Source organism: Erythrolamprus reginae, chromosome 2, assembly GCF_031021105.1.
Source record: "Erythrolamprus reginae isolate rEryReg1 chromosome 2, rEryReg1.hap1, whole genome shotgun sequence".
NCBI lineage: Eukaryota > Metazoa > Chordata > Lepidosauria > Squamata > Dipsadidae > Erythrolamprus > Erythrolamprus reginae.
Window position 1 is genome coordinate 250,269,081 of NC_091951.1, and position 8,300 is coordinate 250,277,380.

An 8,300-nucleotide genomic window follows, 5' to 3' on the forward strand; every position below is an offset into this window, starting at 1 on the left:
ATGGGTCCAACCTCAACCCGCCCTCCAGAACCTGGAAAATCATCTGGCCAGCTGACATATGGCAATGCCTCACGTGCCTTCAGATAAGGCTCCACATGCCACCTGTGGCACACGTGCCATAGGTTCGCTATCACAGGCCTAAAGGGCTTTGGATGATGACAATGATGATTGATGATAGCAAAATAAATTATTTTTGAAGTGGGAATGGGTGCTTGCACTTGCAAAAGTATATGTGTTTGTTTGATATGCAGGTCAACATTTTTTTTAAAAAAAAATTGCTGTACTAGCAATAGTTGCTTATGTGTTTCTGGATCAGTGCTTCCATCATTGCCCTTTAGGCAATAATTCGAATAGTACATTTCAGCACACAGAGAGAAACTCATTTTTAAAATAGGCTTTTGATGGTGATGAATAACCACAAAATAATCAAGGCAATTTATCTTGAAATGATCAAGTGTTCTGGACCCTTCAATATTTTAATTTATTTTGTAACATGGAACAAGAAAGGATTTATTTGCTTGCACTGATTTGTTAAAAATTAAACCTACATTTCTTTAATAGGTTTAATTTTTAAATTTAAATACATTTTTCATCACGTTATTAATATTTTATTAATAAAATAAGTATTTTAAAATTAGGTTATTTTATATGTTATAGTTTCCTTACCTTTTCAGCTATTTTATTTTGTACTTGAATATAAAATATACCCAGATCCTGAAGATTCAGGCTATAAGGATATTTGAGCAGAGAGAATATGGAATACCGTATTTTTCAGAGTATAAGACGCACCAGAGCATAAGATGTGCCTTAGTTTTTGGGGAGGAAAATAGGGGGGGGGGGAATCTGCCTACCAGATATTAATCTGACTAGTGTCCTTAGACTGGTCAGCTTCAGCACATTATTTTATACCCTGGTTAGGGCTTATAAAAAGCCTTATTCAGAGAGAGTAACAATGAAAGAGCTTGCAAGCCAGTTGTTCTGTCGGGCTCTCTGGTAGACTCCTCCCAAAAATTCACAGGTACAAATTTCAGACACACACACACGTTTGAAAATTCAAAACAATGTTCTTTATAATGAAAATTCACTTAAACTAAGCCCTCTTTTGGTATAGCAAAGAGCACTCATCTCCAACCAGACTGGTAATTTGTACAAGTCCCTTATCAGTTCTGTGATACTTAGCTTGCAGCTGTGAGGCAATTCGCAGTCCTTCTTTCACAAAGTGAAACACACTTTGCTCTGGGTTAGTTTCAAAGCGGGGAAAAATCAGCACACAAAAAGTCAGTAAGTAAAGCAGTCAGCAAACACAACGATCAGATAATCCTCCACAATGGCCAAACCCACAGGCTGCCTCACTAATTACCCCAGCCCCACCCAACCACAGGTGGCCTCATTTTCTTTGATAATAATCTCTCAGTTGTTATTGCCTATGCATCGCTCTCCGCATGCGTGGCTGTATCATTAACTCTTGTTCTGAATCCAAGGAGGAGCTAGATAATTTATCTCCTTCTGAGCTGTCTGCTACACTCTCCTCCTCCCTGTCACTCATGTCTTCTTGGTCAGAGGAGCCTTCATCAGCAGATTCCACCGGGAGGGGGGGGGGCGCAAAACAGGCCTGCAGCATGTGGATGTCTCCCCCACATCCACAGTCCTTGGGGCTGGAGCTGGGCCAGAGCTAACCACAGCACCAGTAAGAGATGAGAACATCGTTAGCAACTTGTTGGGTCTGGAAGGAAACATTTGGAGCAAGTAGAGCAATAAAAAAAAGCCTGCAAAGACTCAGGGGCTGGAAAACGTTCTTCACAAAGAGTAACAACGAAAGAGCCTGCAAGGTAAGAGCTGGGAAGATTGTTAGCACCTAGTTAGGGCTGATAAAAAGGCTTCGAAAAAAGCTACATTCAGAGTATAAGATGCACCAAAATTTTCAGCCTCTTTTAGAGAGGAAAAAGGTGCAGCTTATATTCCGAAAAATACAGTATGTGTTGTCTTTCAAAATATCAGTAATACAGAAAGGCAAAAACAAGATTTCAGCAGCTTGATGTTAAAGAAATTTTTGGACTGTGTGCCACTATGTGAAACCAATGATAAACATTTGCATGTGTAAATGATAAGAACAGCAGTTTGAAACACAGTATGGGTCAGCAATTTAGAATTATGCATTTCTCTTATAAAAACAGAAAGACAAACAAGGATTGTAAATCAAATGATGCCAGCTGAGCTAAACCTACAAATTGTTGTTGATGGATGGCAGCTTAAAGCTTTTTACAATTAAATCACCAATTCTTGGCTGCTCAGAAAAGTGGCTCCACAGGAGAGAGTGTTAGTAGCAACAACAATTATAGGATTCCACCTTTGTTACTTGGAAGCATGTTTGTTGAAAACAATGGAACACCCTTCTGAGTGTGCAATGCCTATAGATGTATGTTGAAGACCAACCGACTTTAATAAATCACATTTCATATGGAACAATGTATGTTTGAGGAAGTTGTTTATAGAATTACAGTATATTTATTACGTAAAAGTGCATATCTGTTTTTGTTTTAAATTTACTGGAAATTTAACACAGTGGGATTGAAAGTACATGCTATCAAGAAGATGTATGTTTTATATAAGAAAAAAATATCCTGTAATACTCGTCTTTGACTTTTCATCATTGTTAGCTGGAGCAGATAAGTCTCTGGAATCTCAGTTTACCTATTATATCTTTTCTGAGCTGCAAGGGGAGGTTTAAACTCTTAGTTTTATGTCATAAATACAATTAAATGCAAAACAAAAAGGAGTTACAGAACTTTCCAAAATATACACGATTAATGTGGATGAGGAAAATTGCAAGTAAATTCAAGTGTTTCATCAAATATTTGTTGTTTGTTGTAACTAACAAAACATTTTTCTCCCACTTGTTTTAGGGAGAAAAACATTAGCTCCATATTTTAGACATATTTTCTGTATCTAAATTTAACATACATTTCTATTGTGAATATTAATTTCCATTACTGAAATAACAACATAAGAGAAGAGAAATGGAGCATATTATCAGAAATTATACTATGCATATCATTAGAATACATCATTGAATAATTGAATCAGACTGTTGGAAAGGACTCTCTAGACTAGCAGTTCTCAAACATTTTGCTCTCAGGACCTTTTTACATTCCTAAAAAGGATTGAGAGCCTTACAGAACTTTGGTTTATGGAATTGTATCTATTGATATTTATTGTATTGCAGAGCTCTTCAAACCTGGCAACTTTAAGACTTGTGGACTTCAACTCCCAGAATCCGTCAGCCAGCTTAACTTTAAGACATGGACTTCAATTCCCAGAATCCCTCAGTGAACATTGCTGGCTAAGGAATTCTGAGAGTTGAAATCCACAAATCTTAAAGTTGCCAAGTTTGAAGAGCCTTGATGTATTAGAAATTAAAAGTGAGAAATTTTAAAACATTAATTTATTTGATTTTACAGATCCCATAAAAGAGGGGACCCCGGGGTCCTACACTTAGACTACACTTTGAGAAAAAGAATCTGAACCTCATATATTAACCGAATAAACAAAATCTCACATCCAAACCCCACTCAGTAAAGACCTTGGAATACTAATATCAAATGATCTAAGTGCCAAAGCCCACTGCAACAATATCGCCAAAAAGGCTTCTAGAGTTGTTAACCTGATCCTACGTAGCTTCTGCTCTGGCAATCTCACAAAACAGCCTACAAAACTTTTGCCAGACCCATCCTTGAATACAGTTCATCTGTCTGGAACCCATACCACATCTCGGACATCAACACCCTTGAAAATGTCCAAAGATACTTCACCAGAAGAGCCCTTCACTCCTCCATTCGAAACAGAATACCCTACGAAAGCAGACTATCAATCCTTGGTCTTGAATGCCTAGAACTACGACGCCTAAAACACGATCTAAGTATTGCCCACAAGATCATATGCTGCAACGTTCTACCTGTCAATGACTACTTCAGCTTCAATCGCAACAACACAAGAGCACGCAACAGATTCAAACTTAATATTAACTGCTCCAAACTTGACTAAAAAATATGACTTCAGCAACTGAGTTGTTGAAGCATGGAACTCATTACCTGACTCAGTAGTGTCAACCCCTAACCCCCAACATTTTTCCCTTAGACTATCCATGATTGACCTCTCCAGGTTCCTTAGAGGTCAGTAAGGGGCGTGCATAAGTGCACCAGTGTGCCTTCCGTCTCCTGTCCAATTGTCTCTCCTTATCTCATTTATCTTTTCTTCCTTTAAAATATGTTCACCTATACTTTTATATCTTTTCTTCTATTCGTTTCTTTAGTTATATTACTAAATATCTATTCTCTTCAATGTGTATTATGTATTGGACTAAATAAACAAACAAATAAATAAATAAATAAAATAAATAGAACTTACATAGAATTTAGAAAAACTCTGCATTGTCATCCTAGATAAGATCCACTACTGCCGCGTCATCTGCATATTTCACAATATGATTCATAGCAAATTTGACACAGCAGTCATGGGTCATCAAGGTGAACGTGGCAAACTCAAAACACAGTCCTATGGGGGACCCGTACTCAAGGAGATGGAGTTGGAAACTTTTCTTTCAACTCGCACACAATGGGGCCTTTCGATAAATCAGGTATCCAGTTACATAAAGGAGTATTAAAAGCTAACAGGGCCAGTTTGTTCATCAAATGCTGAGGAATGATTGTATTAAGAATCATACCCATTCCTAGTGATCTGCAAATTTAATAAGCTTAGCCTCTACCTCTAAGAGGTCCAGGTCCGCCTTCTGCCGCATGAATCCCAGCAACCGGTTAGGTCCCACAGAGTCGGTCTTCTACGGGTCCCGTCAACTAAACAATGTCATCTGGTGGGACCCAGGGGAAGAGCCTTCTCTGTGGCGGCCCCGGCCCTTTGAAACCAACTCCCCCTGGAGATCAGAATTGCCCCCACACTCCTTGCCTTTCGTAAGTTCCTTAAAACCCACCTCTGTCATCAGGAATGGGGGAACTGAGATATGTTTGGTTTTTAAATAAGGGTTTTTTAATCATTTTAAACATTAGATTTGTCATATGCCGTTTATTACTGTTGTTAGCCACCCCGAGTCTGCGGAGAGGGGCGGCATACGAATCTAATAAATAAATAAATAAATAAATAAATAAATAAATAAATAAGAGGTGGAATTCAGCCAGTTCGGACAGGTTCGGGCAAACTGGTAGTGGCGACCTGAGGTAAATTATGTGAAGCCCACCACTGCTCCTCATCTAAATTATTCTGCAAATTTGAGACTGAATCTTGATGTGCCTGACTCCATATTTGATTTTAGTTCAATGAGAAACAACTGGTGGAAATTCTTAGGAATTGTTAAATCCAGTTATGTACTGTATCTACTTAATTATAATGCTGTTCAGTCCACCTTTAATTACCTTGCTGATTAAACATTAAATCAATTAAACTGCCCTGTGGAAAACATACCGTAAGTTAAAATGATATAAAACTTGTGTTTAGGGAATTCAAATGATTCGCTTTATGACATAACATCTTTTGAGCTGCAAGTATTTATTAGGTTAAGTTACTCAGAATTTCCCCATTTTGAATATAGAGGCAACAATTACTCTTTTTCAGGCATCTGGTATTTTATCCTCTTTCCAGCTTCTGTAAAGATAATACATTAAAATTATTCCAGACCATGAACAAGTGCTTTAGAACACAATTATGCAATTCATCTAGCCCCATAGATTTAAATTAATTCAAAGTAAATAGTTTTTCCCCTGCAAAGTTTTATCAATCTCAAGTTAGTGTTGCCTGATGAAACGTGGTGGAGAAGACTGGATCCAAATTGGATTTAAGTAACCTATTTTTTATTTCTTAACTGGCATCAATTTCCTGCATTCAATGGACAGCTGATAAACAGAATCTTTTTTTTTAAGCCCCATTGACATTTTTACCCTTGCCAATCTCAACATATTCTGAGCTTAAATGTTCTTGTTTTTCTATTGTTCTGGACAAGCACCTTACGGTCTCTTTAGTCCATTTTTCCACTTGCTTTATATCCTTTCAATTCCTCACAATACACAAACACACACTGCAAAACCTGCTGCACCAGTTGCTGCCCTATTTGGACCGGGAGTCACTGCTCACAGTCACTCATGCCCTCATCACCTCGAAGTTCGACTACTGTAATGCTCTCTACATGGGGCTACCTTTGAAAAGTGTTTGGAAACTTCAAATCGTGCAGAATGCAGCTGCGAAAGCAATCATGGGCTTCCCCAGGTATGCCCATGTTACACCAACATTCTGCAGTCTGCATTGGTTGCCGATCAGTTTCCGGTCACAATTCAAAGTGTTGGTTATGACCTATAAAGCCCTTCATGGCACCGGACCAGACTATCTCAGGGACCTCCTTCTGCTGCACGAATCCCAGGGACCAGTTAGGTCCCACAGAGTGGGTCTTCTCCGGGTCCCGTCAACTAAACAATGTCGCTTGGCGGGACCCAGGGGAAGAGCCTTCTCTGTGGTGGCCCTGGCCCTCTGGAACCAACTCCCCCCAGAGATTAGAATTGCTCCCACCCTCCTTGCCTTTTGTAAGCTTCTTAAAACCCACCTCTGCCGCCAGGCATGGGGGAATTGAGATACTCTTTCCCCCTAGACCTTTACAATTTTATGCATGGTATGTCTGTATGTATGTTTGGTTTTACAATAAGGGTTTTTAACTGTTTTAATATTGGTTTGTTATATGCTGTTTTACTACTGTTGTTAGCCGCCCCCAGTCTACGGAGAGGGGCGGCATACAAATCCAATAAAATCAAATCAAAATCTAAACGTTTGTTTTTTGTTGAAACTGTTGGCAATTTGACTTTTAGTAGAAGCACCAGATCTAAGTCTTCAAATAACACGCAGCTATTAGATGGTAGCAAAGAAATATCGAAATGTTAACTCTTCGGTCTAGTTCTTTTTGACCAACACAGGAAAGGGAGGGAATGAGGGAAAATGAGAGAGAGAGAGAGAGAGAGAGAGAGAGAGAGAGAGAGAGAGAGAGAGAGAGAAAGGTGATTTGTTGTGGCATTCATAAGCTTCATCAGGAGAACTTTTAACTGAAAACAAAAACCCTTAATGAAGGATTAAATAAAAGATCTTTTAAATTAAATAATTTAAATAAAGACCTTATGAGAAGCCGCTCATTTGAGGTCACAGATGATCATAGATAGATAACTCACATAACAGAAACAAAAATTCTCCAGTTATTAAATTCTGCACAGCTTAGGAATCCTCCCACCCCCTTTCCAAGTTAAAAGAAGCTGCCTAAACTCCCTAGGTGTTTAAGTTCCGTAGGTAGATCTTCAAAGGGCATGGTAATAACATTGCATGTTTTTTCCCCCCAGGAACATTTGTCTCCATATCAAGGGATAATTGTCAGTAAATTCAATAAGCCTGCAAAGTTCTGCCATATCTCTAATCTGGGCTTCTGGCAGATAATACACATCACAATTCGCAAGGCCCAGTTGACACACATTTATTTGGATTGCTTATAATAGTGAGTCATCATCTACTATGATTCTTTTAGTCCTTTTGCAAGGCATTGCTGCATCCCCCGTCTTTCTTATTTTCTGTTCTACACCATTTCTTTTTGCTTCCCATAAGGTTTTAGAACTGTTTCTTCTCCACAAATGGTCCGAAAGCATTTTCTGACTGCCAGCAGTGCAGAATATTTTATAAGTCTCTTGCTTCCACTTATCACTCCTTTCCATTGGGCTTGTTCCATTGTTTGCCTTCATTACGGAGAGTTGCTTTCTCTGTCACCTCTGTATCTTTCTTGGATCTGTTAGGCCATCATTCAGTTTGATAAGATGGGAGCACACCCATCCTGTGGCTTTCACCTCCAATGCTGCTGAAGTTTGCGTGAGTTGCTTAGGCAGAAACAACAAACTTGCCTTAAGCACTGTTCATCACGATTGCTGAGTTCTGTCCATTTATTTTTATTTTTGTGTCTGAAGGTGCCCCTACTACAGAGTTTTTATTTCTTTTAGTTCCTTTCCCAGACTCCTGACATAGCCCAACGTACACTGGTTACCTTAATAAAATGCTGCTGGGAACTTCCTCTGCTACTCATACTCCAGTGCTTATGTTTGTTTTCTCAATAGTCATACATGCTGGAATTTGGCTACTTTACTGTTCTGTCCCAATGATGAGCCCCCAAAGAAATAGGTCCACACATACACAAGTTTTAAGCCTATAATTTCTAATAGTTTACTAGCTAAAAGTTTAACTGTATAAAATATCTGAGCAAGAGCAAGAATCAGTCC